The following is a 13614-nucleotide window of genomic DNA, read 5'->3' as shown; positions in this document are numbered from 1 at the left end:
AATCAGAATCTTAATGAGGATAATTAAGTATGCAATTGTTTTGCCTACCAAAAAAAAAAAAAAGGAAGAAAGAAAATAAAAGAAAAGAAAACACAACAGAAAAAGCATGCAATTCTACATTATCATTCTCACAGGACAGCAACTTCTATTAAACCAAAGCAGGCTTGCTCAATTAAAATAAAATGTCCTCAGGTCAAGCTATAAAAACAAATGAAACTCACAAATGAGTGGCATCTCTGGAAAGAGAAGAAATGTGGGTTTTGGTGGAGTGCACTGTGGGGACCTGAGCACACAAACATGCTGAATGCAAAACAAAACAGCTGCAAATCATGGGATCCTCTAATTAGCCAAAAAAAAATTAATTTGCTTCTCATTAGATGCTTTCTTTTAATTTTGCTCTATAATGGATTAAATGAAAGAACATAAATTAATGCAGGATAGGTATTCCAGTGTTGGTTTGGCTATAAATTAACAGAGCAAGCTGTATGGGTCAAGCCATTTGTGAACACGGCTACTTGGTTTTGGACTTCCTGGCCCGCTGTGCATTCCCAAGCTGCTGCAGAACATGCAGCACATCTAAAGCATTTTGTTGCACTAACGCTAATCCACAACCGTGCTAGATTTTTCCACCTGTGAAGGCAAGCTCTCCATTTGACTGTATTCATTTTGACAGCCTGCTCATCATATTAGCCAAGGCTGGCTTGGACTGAGTCACATCATCATCCTGCCTACCCTTCCCCATCCACCACACATAGCACCGAGGGGAACATGGAGTTGCTTCCTTAAGGCAGGGAAGCAAAGGGAACACAGTTCCCTGTCTCGCTCAAGAGACAGCTCTCAACTAATACAGAGCTCAAGCAGTGGGAGTAAAGGACTAAAAAAAGCACACAAAAAAAAGCACAAAGCAATTGCTTCTGGTCAGTGCAAACAGCCAGTACCGATAGGTCTCAGCAGATAACCACACTTCTGCAAAGAGAACAGAAGTTGCATATAATATTTTTATAATGGAATTGTCAAAAGGTTCTTACAGTGATTTGGCTTTAGTAAGCATCAAAATAAAACCAGTAATTATGTAGGCACTAAGCAGCTCAAATACTACAACACTAGTAGGCATAATGAAGAAAAGAAGCCTCATTAGCATTTAGTTAATGCTCACAATTTTCCTAAACTGCTTTTGATAACACCATGAAGAACTAATTTTTGTTTAGAACTCACTCAGTGGAAAGAAAGCAAAATGGATTGGCTACTTCTGTAGAAGATAAGCAATGATCAATTGCTGGGGAAAAAAGAAAGCCCTCCAGAAAAACACAAACATCACCAGCAGGAGATCTGCAAAATAGTCTCAGCAGTTAGTTTTATTTCTTACTAAAAACAAACAAAACCAACATTTTCTCCTGGAATGCCCAATTCTGGAGTAAACGCAGTCTAGAAATTTCTTTGCTATAGGTTTACTCTGTAACTTATGTATTACAGCATGCACAGAAAAGATTAATATTTCATATCACATATAATCCCGTTCAAGGGGAGCACTATATTCCTTTCACCCAATGAACTCAAGGGGCTTGATGTTTTTGAAGAAGAAAATGTTAAGAAAGAAATGAAATATATATAAAATTAAAATAGAGAGATAACTGTCATTTTAATTTCTATCCCATCTAAAACTGAGAGAGACCAATAGAAAAATAACTTCTGTAACAGCAGTGTAACATTCTGAATGACCCCAAGACAGATCCTTAGCGTTCCCTAACAAAGATTTCTCTTCAGGCTGAAAATCAACGAATTGTTTCCCATTTTTTTCTTTTTTCTTTTTTTTTTTTTTTTAATCTATCATTAATCTACAAGAAGACCTCTCCTACCTCCTGGTATCTTGCTTTTCTTCAAACTATTTCATATGATGAACTCTTTTGAAGTCCTGTCAAACTCTGCACACTCTCCTTGTCCACTTGCCTGTTTACTCACTAACAACATTATTTTTTGTCTGCAAGGCATAACTTTCCTTTGCTAAGGCCATGTCAGACTTCTACCCCCGTCATATTACATTTACTTATGTTTCCCAATAAGCTGATTTAAGAAAGAGTTACTAGCTGGTAATTCTCCAACTGTGAAGTCCTTTAAAACAACCAAAAGAACCCCGGACATTAAGTAGCCAAAGAAAAACAGCAAATCTAAGTCAGTTTAAGCAAAAGTTTATAGCAGTCACTGTCTCCTCAGGCAATTACATATTTAATTTTATTTATAATTCTTGAAAGATTCTTGAAGGAATCTCAACTAAGTTTGGTGAACATTTGGTGAATTCATTTCTTCTCAAATTTCTTCCACTTGCATTGCAGTTTTAGATCACTCATCAAAACTGCCTTCCAAAGAGAACGAGAGCGGTAGGGATGTGGTCTCACTATCACTCGAGTCACAAAGTGCAGAGACCGATTTGAGATTTTCTAGTTCAGCTGTGCAGTAAGACTGCACACACTTGTCCAGGAAACAGACGGAAATTCTGCTCCTGAGAAACCTACCCACGTGCGGGCAGTTTAGCTGCTGCAAATGGCCGGTGAAGACAGACTGTGTAATTCATGTGCAGTAGGTCTGAGAGATCCAGTTTTGCACTTTCTGCACACTATCTATGGGACTACCTTTAAATCAGCGGCCAACAACTCCAACCTTAAAACATCTCTGCTGACAGGAATATTATAACTTAAGAAAGTCAAGGAGAAATTCGGTGCAAGAAATTCACATTTTTTTTCTGCAGTGGCTTCCTGAATAATTCTTCAGCTTTACCAGATCTTTTATGCCTTGGGCAGGCTCCTTCTTACAATCTGTTTTGGCTTGCTTCATTGAAATCAGACATTTCACTTGGTAAAGTTTAATTTTCTTTTCTTTTCATGTTTGGCTATGACACCTGTTAATTAAAGGATATTAATTAAAAGATACCATTTTGCTTCTAATACTTTCATGTATTTTTCTGCTTAACCACACTGGGGTGGATTGTGCAGGAAGGAGTACAATATCTCATCTCATGTGTGCTCCATTTAGAAGTTTTTACATTTATTTGTAATTATTTTTCTAGCACCAGTTCCTTAGGGATTAGTTACTTTGGCCTGGATGCCCATTTCTATGTGCTTTCTTTGGGAATTTCCTCACTATCTTTCGTCTTGACTTTATTGCCATTTGCCCAAGGTTGAAGGCTAGAACAGCAACAGTTTCAGCCCTGAATGGTAAATCCTCACATGCTGTTTATTCTTCCTCATCTGCCTGCTTTTTCCTTCTTTTCAGTTTCAAATTATCTCAGCTTCCTCAACCTCTCTTGTTTTAGTTTGTCCTCAACTTACCTTTAGAGATTTTCCTTTCTTTCCATGAATTCTACCCCTTCCTCTCACCACCATTTTTTTCAGCGGAGTATTGAGGGTGGGCAGAAGATGCAAGAGCATTCAAGAGAAGGCTAGTAAGGAGGTCCTTCCATTTATTCTTTTATTAAAACGGCCTGCTTCCAGGAAATCTTTCCCTATCACTGCCTGTGTTGGTGGCACTTATTTTACCCATAATGTTACAGCTGCAGCTCCTGCTCCCTGTGCTGGATTGGGGCAAAAGCAGTGAGGAAGCACCTTCCCTAGCAGCTCTGGGCTGTGGCTATTCCATAGCACAAGGACAACATCTTTTACCCCTCAGACTCCATTTGAATCGGTGCAACCAGTCGAACTCTAACAAGCTGCAAATACACCTTTTCATTCATCAACCACACTAAATCATAATATTTAAGGCTTAATAAAGCAAATGTGTTTGGCAAAATAGCTTCTCCCACACGCACTCTTGCTTCTAATCAGTGATAATTAAGCATCTGCATCATATAAATTGACAGCAGTGTAGATTCTGAAGCTGTCTTAAAGTGTAAATAATGATGAGATAAAATATATCTTTTGAGCAAAATCAAAGTATCAAGTAGTCATTATGTGTAATCACTATCACAATTTAATGACATTTTGTACTGGAACAGGAATATGAGCAAGGATTAAAATGTCTAACTAATACATCACTTTGTTTTTTCCTTCTGATGGTCCCAATTGGATAGCAAAATATCAGCTGCTGCTTGTACCTCCAGCAGGGTCAGACTAGTGCAAATACAGTATCCAAGACAACAATCGTGGTAAGGAACAAAAGATGCAGGGAGGCCATATGGGAACAATTCTAATATTTATCCTTTTAAAGTTTCTGTACCTCTCAGAAATAAAGTTAAGACAGGAAAACCACAAAGGGAGTTGTCCTTCCAATCACACAAAAAAGTATATATCTAATACAGGTGGGTAGCCACAAGTAGATGGAGTACTCACAAATATTGGTTAGAGGCAAAAGGGTGGTGGAGAAAAAAATAACAAGGCTTCTTAGCAGGCACATACACGTTTGCATGAGACAGCAACCTTTGAGAACATACTTAATTGTATGGATACAAAGCTCAAACTGCATGCAAAAAAAATGCAAATGATAACAAAGGACAGAAAAAAAAACAGGGAGAAATGGTAAATGTTTTTTAAATTCCTGAAATTTCCTGTATATGTGCAAAAGCTTTTGATGTATGATCAGCTCAAAGCATTAACAAAAGAGGAGCCCACTCTTCCAGCATCATTGCCTTAGCAGGCACTGGGTTTGTAACCAGAACTTCATTAACTAGGACAGGATTGACTAGGACAGGTTTCTGGATAACAAGAATTTTTATCACTAGGTCCCCTGGGATCAGGTCATAGAAGTCACGTTACTAATATATCTAATACTAATATTATACTAATATACTTCATGATATATGCTAATATATCATGAAGAAGGCAGCATTAGAAGAAAAGGTTAAGTAAAAGAATGCAGGAAAACTGAATGATGGAAGTATTGACTTGCAAGCTGTCATTTTGCCTAAAACCTTAGGTGAAGGGGAAGTTCCTCATGAAGCCAGAGTACACAGGTAAGGTGTCAAATAAAAAGCACCTGAAGTAATCTTTAAACACAGAAGACGATAGCAGCATCAGAAGAGTTCAAATTTACGACCTCTCTACTTGCTAGCAGACATTAAGAGTCGAAGGTTCAGATTGAGGAGTACCTTTCCTTTAATCAGTCAAATAGTATTTTAAACTTTATCCTCGTCTCTCATATCAAAGACAAGGTATAGACTAATATCACAGGCATCCCCTGGGCTTGTTTGCATGTCCTAAAACGGAGCTTTTGGTGTAAAAAGCACACACATCAGTTCTGAGTGTCAAAACAGAAAATGTTCTTCCAACTCTCCCTTTCTTTCCTTTCCTCATCCAGAATTGTCAGAAAATTAACCTTTTCCCCCATATGTGGGAGTGAGGAAAGAAAAAAAAAATACATGCATCACCTTTTCCCCGCTCCCCCCAAAATGTGTTTCTCAAAACAGAAAGCCAATACTGTGAAGGGAGGGACTATGTCAGCACTGTTTGTTAAGATCACCTTAAATCATTCCCTGGAATGAACTAAAATATGGATAACATGACGCTGTTTGTTTGTTTTTTTTTAAATAAAAAAAGGAAATCATAATATTATCCCTTAGCAACACCACTGTTGATGAAAAAAAGAAATGAAAAAGATATTTAACTTTTTCTCATCAAAGACTCTGAAATTTTTCATTTCACTGTGTCACCAAAGAGGTGTACATTCAAAACCCCTGTCATGCTGTCATATTTAAATAGGTGAATTAATGGCCAAATGCACAGTCTAATACTTACTAAGCAATACATACAAATACAAGTTAGATCAGATTGGTAGCTCACCTGCCATGCAGCGTGGCTAGAGACAGCAATGCAGGAGACCACCGACATCCGAGTGCACTATAATCATTCCTCTGCAAAGGTCTTAACCCTATTCCTGTCTCTGCAGCAAAACCATAACTGAATGGGAAAGTTGCTTTCCCTCTGTAATTTGTTTGCATTGGCCAACAGATTAGGATATTCTGGCTTCAGATACAGAATTCTAATCTCTCCTCGATTGTTCTTAAAATTCCCAGCCTTAAGACAAAAAAAATCCCACTCACACTCTACATACTTCACATCCAAAATTCTCCCTTTAAAAATAGCCTCAATTAAACATCCTCAGCTTCACATGTCAGGCATTATTGCATATAATCAGCTAGTTAATGATCTTACCATTACAATTACAAACATTTTTGTTTGCTTTATTATTCCATAGTGAAACTAAATACCTGGCTTAAGCCAAGCCTGTACCTCTTTTAAATGGCCTGATTTCACTCTCCCATTGATCTGTTGTCATGTTTAATCAAGAAGACAAGAAAAAGAAAGGAGCAACTAGCAGAAGCTTCAAGAGCTGCACATTTAATTAGGTTAAGGACTGGGTGGGGAGGAAGGGCAGAAATTGACCTTTGTATCAGCTTCCACCAGCTCCCAGTCCCTTCAGCTGCACAGAACATTAGCCCCAAAAGTGGGGCAGTAAAGGGAGCAATCCTTGGATGGAGCAAAATGCCACTGTGGAGAGGGGTACTATTTTTACACATAATTTTCTTTAGAGCAGTGCTATCCAATACAAGCTAGAGAACACAGGCAGCACAAAAGAGCAGAATAAGAACAACAGGAGCAAGCATGCATTTCTTTTTTCTTTTTTTTTTTTTTTAAAAAATCACTCCAGTCAGTGATTTACCAGTACAGCCCTCCTCCCTCCAAAACAGCCAGAAAGATCTATCATATAATGCAGATATATTGTACATGGAAAACCCATACTTTGATGATTCTGAGGATGTCACAGTTTCAACAGGGCTTTCAGCAGGGTCTTAAATTCTGTATTTCTTATCCTTAAGAAGCTTGGAAACTATTCCTTTCCTCCAGATTCTAGCCTTTGGGATCTTTTCCCTGTAAATATATCCCACTAATAAACAAATATGATTGATCTGGTGGGAAAACAGCAAGCAAATCGTGCTACATAAACAACAAGCACTTCACCAAACTGAATTATTTTAACTGAATGCTGCTGCTAAAAGGGAAACAAGCATTTTATTTTTAAAAAATAAACATAGTGTCAGATGACTGCAATGCCTCCTTTTGGGACCTTATATGAGTCCTCATTTGTGGCTTCCAGTGACCTCTCCTTAGATGTTATCATCAGCCTTCTCTTCGTCTGGGATGCCATCCTGAAGAACGGACCCTAGACAAAAGTGATCAGCAGCACAAAATAGCCTGCCTCTCCCTGCAAAGAGGAAATGCTCCAAGGAGACTGCATTTTGTTAAACTGTAAGCACAGTTGGGCAGGATCTGGTGATGACCTCTGAGATGTAGGTAGCAGTGGTGTTTATGTGGCTGAAATTTGGATTCATCCAGATATAACAAGCAAAGGAAATATTCATAACAGAAAGTAATGTTGACTGCTCACACTGATTCTCAATATTGTTAAAACAGTAGATTTAGAATCTACATTCTGCCAATCTGCAAATTCTGCAGACTTTCAGCAAAGCATTTATGTGTCCATTTTCATTAGAGCTCTAGGATGATTCATTAACTATTTAATGGAAAAGAATATTACTGATCCTAAAACTGGGGACAAAAAAAAAGGGAGGGTCCAATATATGAAAAGGTCTCAATTTGAATATTTTGAAGTGGTTGCTGTAGAGCTGATTATTAAAGAAAATGTATCATCACAGAATAATTTGGTGTTACAACACACTATTTACTAAAATTGCCACTGCATATTTTAATCATGTAAGAGGAGGATTCCCTGTGGAGGATAAAGATGTCCCCAGAAATCACATCTTTCTACAACAGACATAAGAAAGTTCCTAGACAAGAAGCAGTCTGTCAGCAACCATCTAAGTGAAAAAAAACAAACTCAGAAGAAACAGTTTTCAGGACTATTTAAAGATTCTGAAGCTGGCATAAAGGATGGTGAAAAGGAGGCAGATGGGCAAAAGTTATTTAGAATTATTTTAGGATTTACTGGATAGGCTAAAATAGCTGTAACTCCATGCATAGGCCAATCCAACACAAATATACATCTCCAGGGAGGCAAGAGAATAAAGAGGTGCATCTCCTTTCCCCCTAGGTCAGGGCTGCATTGGCCTTTACAAAGCAGAGGGATAGCACAGCGGCTTACCTACACCGCAGGCACCACCACGAGCGCAGCCAGTGCTTGCTGAGCATGCACAAGATTCACTTTAAGCCATCTCTCTCACAGTCAACAGAAGTTTTGCTAAGGCAGAACCATCTGCACAGCTCATGTGGATGCTAAAGCAGGTTTAGCTGCTCTGAGCTCCATGCTCTTGTCACTGCTGTGCTACCACTGCTCTGGTAAACTATTTTAAGGAATACTTTGCCATGACTACACTGACTCACTCCTGAACTTCAAGCGTGCCTTTGCTCTAGAGACCTCAACCACTATCCTCTCCTGGTGCCAACTCATGCAAGGTCCATCTTGTCAAAGCAACAATGAAATGAGACCTTATTCACATTCTACATCAGTAGGAAAAAATATTTGCCTATGTATGCAGTTCATGTGCTGCAGGTGAAGCTACTTACAGAGCTTGATTGCCAAGTATGCTTAATTTATTAGCATGCTTATCTAAGGCATCATCTAAACTTTATTTAATATTAAAAGCTAGCCTGAGAGTTTACCTGTACAATACTTAGATGTCTGTACATAAAGCATCATGCAAATGATATTGCAGGCAAAAATTTGAGACTGAGTACTCAAATTTCCTCAGATTTAAAGACCAGATTCTACAAAGTAAATGCAAGCCATAATTTGATGAATTAGGGGGAAAAAAAGAAAGTTATATTTCTTTATACTTGTCTTTCTCCAACTATCTATACTTGCTTTTATCAATCTTATTTTCTGCTTCTGGGATCTTCCCAGTTGGATGAGCCACCTTGGATAACAGCTAACATTTCCGAGAATCATGTAACCCTTGTAACAAACAAATATGTGATAGAGTTTGTTCAGAAAGAGACTCATTTAGAAAAAGCTGAGATTGCTATCCACTTAATACAGCTGTAGTTGAAGCATGGATGATGAGAATATTTTCCCTCCATCCACTCAGAAAACAAATATTTCATAACCTCGGCCAACCCTTCATTTTGACAAAAAAAAAAAATTCAACCACCTCTCCAGCTTACAAAAATAGCTCTTCTTGTTTTGTATCTGCTAAGCTCCCATTCCACAGCATTTTGTGGTTGTGAACTGGGCAAACTATACAGTGTGAGACAAGGTAGTTCTTTTACATTATATTCAGTATCCTACTGTTCTTCACGCTTAAGAAAATGGAATCCACTTGATCTCCTCCATGCTATGTTTGCTGCATCCTTCATGTCAGACATGTCACCTCTTCAACTAAACTTCAGCTGTCATCATACCATTGTCGCTTCCACAACAGCTGGGAATTCCCTTCCATATTCAACCACTTGTACTGCGTCTCTGGATTTCTTTTAGAGAAAGCATAAACAAAACGTACTGTTAGATGAATCTCGGCTCATTGAAATCAAGTAGGAATTCCGATTTCACAAGTACTAGCGTTTATACTGCCTCATTTCTTCATGTCATTTGCTCTTCCCATGTTTTGAATATAACTCAGCATGGTACGTAATCATCTGACAGCATCCAACAGCACACAGTCCTGCTCCTCTAGTCAACCTCCATTTGGCCCCTTTTGTTCTTAGTCCTATCACTTCTCTCACACTTTATGCTTCTCTACTTGATTCCTACTTCATGACCCTGAACAGCAAGTTTTTGTGTTTTTGTCATTGTTGTTTTGTTCGTTTGTTTTCTGTCCTGCCAACATCTGTACACTACAGAGGGTTCCTCAGTAGAGAAGAATAGGCCAACGCTGTGATATGTAGCACACTAAATACAGACAGTGATCCTACTAAGTAGAACTGGTTCCTCCAGGAGCTGTAAGGAGATCCATTCCCCACAAGAACAGTTTCACTTTGCTTTCATTTCTCCACTATCTCTCAATCTAGTCTAACCTAACATTAGTAGGCAGGGAACAGCAGCCTGGTGTGTAGGCAGCAGGCACCAATGTCATATACTTGCCAGGCAAGCGTTAGGCATGAGCAGAGATAGAAATTTCCCAAGGTGGCAGAACATCAGGGGCTGCAAATTATCTAGTGTTAAATAGGAGACACACTGTTTTACAGTAGGATTCTGACTGATCAGCACTGGCTTGCACAGCAGTGACAACCAGCCTGTTGGCGGATCTTGTAGAGTTTGCACTGGGCCAGGGTGGGCTTCCAGCCATTTCATGCTCACCTGTGCTCAGCATGCTGGGCTCCCTCCCATCTACATCAGAAGAGGTAATGTCAAAATGAGACATGCTGGCAGGAAGGAGGGAGAAAGGAAAAAGCATATGAGGAAAAAAGAGGCTAATTGTGCTCTTCCAGTCCATCACTGCGACACTGTATCCCTATCTGGCCTGCGTTTTCTCTGTGCTAGGCAGAAGAGATCGAGGTAGAGGTAAAAAGAGTCTCCCATCGGGGACAGGGAGTCACTCATGATGGGCCGCTTAGGGATATCTGAGAGATACCATGATACAAACTTGCATTTTGCTGCCTCAAGAGCAGGGACTTAAAATATTTCAGTTTTTCATATGCTCCTGAGGAACCCTGACTTTCCTCTATGAACTGCACTGAGAAGCTGCGGCACAAACAACAGGAGCTGAAAAATAAGCAAGAGTGCTTTGTATCTCAGAGATGTCTGTATGTATGCAAAAAGCTGGCAAGAAGGAAAAGTCAAGGGTCTTTAAGCACACTTTAAGTTCCTGACCTTTGAAGGTCTTTTTAACATGGGTATAATGCAAATGCAGCATTGCCAGATTGATGCATTCAAGACTTGAGCCTCAGCAACTCAAATTCCTTTGTGTATTTTAGATGTAGAACCACTATAAACTAACACTTTCCATATACACTTTTAAGTACATTAGACGTTTCTTCAGAAAGACACATTTATTAAAAAAAAAAAATCGTTTTTACAAATAGATCAATCTTAAAGGATCTGTGTTGTCTACCAGGAACACGCAGTTTGATTTGTACATGGCTGACGCTTGAATGCCTTGTTGTTACTAGCTTCCCTTTCTGAGCGCCGTATACACACACAGAGTTATTTTTTCCTGGTCTTAATATCTCAGTGGATAGGACTTCCTCAGGCTTATTTGGCATAATGAGTAGAGAATGCCTTGGAACCAAATGAGGGGAAGAAAATAATAAAGCTGCACACATTATGTTTTTACTAACTTTAACAGAAATTAGGCAAAGAAACGATCTGCCTAGGGAGGGAACTGAGGGACTGTCATTAGAGATGTTAAGAATATGATCAATACAATACTTGAGGGATGAGCACAAGGTGGGATAAGGAGAGGAGACCAACAAAACAAAAACCACCCATTTTGCTCCATTCAAAGGCAGGCCACGTGACCCAGGAGAACAGACTCAATCTAAAACTAAAGCAACATTTTGACCTCACTACAGGAAAGAAGCAAAATAAAAAATAAAAATATATCTATTTTTTTAACTGAAGCTCACCTGACATTTTTAGGCAGAAAGCAGCAGCTATTTTTGTTTTTCTAAATCCGCCTTAATGCATTTTCTAGTGGTTCATCCTCTATCAGTATGCTTTCATGCCCTGTACTTCAAGTGACTCCACTTAAATAATAAGGTCTTTGAACTGACCTTGTAAAAATCTTTCCTCAGGAATGCATAGATAGAAATGAACTTTAAAGGTCAGCCTTGTAAGGGAGAAAAAAAAATCCAGTCTCCAAGCTGCAGCTTATATGTGCAGGTAAGAGGTGACTTGCTGGCAAATGAGAACCATGAAATGGAAGCAGACCGATTCCCACTTTAGTTAAGGAAATCTAAACTACAAATCAGCACTAATCTGCCTAATAGACTATTGAGGCAAATCAGGCTTTCTCAGATGGGCTCTCACTTTGGGGCCAAATCATTCATTTCAGAGGCATGTGCAGGCCTGGCACTGACTTACCAAAGATGGCAAGAGCACCTTGCCTCCAAAATCTGGAATCCTGGCCCACATGGCAGCTCTCAGACAGTGACCTACAGCAACGCCTGGGCCCAACCTTTCTGTAGTCAGGAGGGACTACATCCACAGGTTGGTATCAGTAATACAAAATGGGGGAAAAAGGGGAAAAAAAGGGCTTGCGGAGCAAGGATGTAGCTTTTCTCCCTCTGGCCACAGTCCATGCAGAAGGAAGGGGCAGGTACCCCTTTATGTCACAGCCTTGGAGCAGCCGATGGAGGGCGCCGGAGCCTGGGGTGCCCCTTCCCCACCCAATGCCACATCTGCCCTCCTCTCCAACGTCATTGGCCCAATTGAGGAGAAAAATAATTAGTTTCACTCTACTTCCTGCTAATTACAGAGCGTGTAATTTGCCAAACAATGTACATGCTCGTGTTGGCTGTGGCCTGCTGCCTCCCCCTGCTATCGCAGGCACGCTCGCTCTGCGGCAGGCAGCGAATGGCTTACCAGTGACAGCTGGCAAATCAGCCTCTGGGAATAAAACATTTTAGCACTTCATAAATTTCTAACAAGGTTTCAAATTGCTTCAGTTTCCCTCCTCTCAGCTCCATCAGCCCAGCAAAGGAGTTGGGGGTAGCGGGGGGGTGAGCACTAATTAAATCTGCAGCAGAAAAGTACAACTAGGAAGATAGTTCATTATTTTTAATAAGTGGCAATCAGAGCACAACTCCAAGGAAAGTTGGAGCCTTCCCGCAACCCATGGGCAGCCAGGGAAAGCCGGAATGAGTTCTGCCTCGTCTTTTCTTAACCTACAAACAAGCAAAGCGCTTTAAAGTGCAGCTGCATAACATGTTTAAACTTAATGGAAGGTGACACAAGGCACTAAAAACTTGAAGGGAACATGCAGCCTGGTTGGTGTTAACACATCCCGCGTTTCATAACATAGGTTTCATATCACTATTCATATAACAAATGGTTTCCAAATTCCTCCGTGAGATTGCCATCAGCATAAAAAGCTGTATTATTATTATTGATTAGCCAACATATGACATTACGATGAATCTGACATCCTGCCCACAGGAATATAGCTAGGATAAAAGTAATGGGATGCAAATGACTATTGATCATATTTATGGCACACTGCCTCACAGGTGTAAGGCAGCAATATTCCTTTCATTGGGAATAGAAAAAAAGGGAGTCACATCTAGGTGCCAAGTGTCCCCAGAAGTTGTGGGTTATTTTTGTTTTTGTTTTCTTATTTGACAGTAAAGTTGTAGGTGGCAGATTTTGCACAAAATGTATGATCACGGGAAAGAGGCAAGAAGTAGCAGCTATGAGGAGCAAAGCAGGAAATAAACACCGTAGAAGAATACTAGTGGCACACTGTTAGAGCTAGACTACTGCTTTGGCCAAAACTGACCTCTTTAGCATACACATCCCAATTTTATTAGTAGTACTAATAAATGAAAAAAACAGTATCTCTGGACAGATTGATTCAATTTCACTATTACAATGTTACTTAGCGCTGCAATGTCAGAACATCACGCTTTTCCACCTAGAGAGAGGAAAAAAGCAGGAGGGGCAGAAAAGTAGCAGATCTGAACTGTGTGACAATAAACAATTTTCCAATATAAAGAAAAATCCCACAGAAGGGAA

This window comes from Tinamus guttatus, unplaced genomic scaffold, assembly GCF_059628265.1.
Source record: "Tinamus guttatus ecotype Peru unplaced genomic scaffold, ASM5962826v1 Tinamus_guttatus_pri_ptg001602l, whole genome shotgun sequence".
Classification (NCBI taxonomy): Eukaryota; Metazoa; Chordata; class Aves; order Tinamiformes; family Tinamidae; genus Tinamus; species Tinamus guttatus.
Note: the sequence above shows the minus strand (reverse complement) of the source record.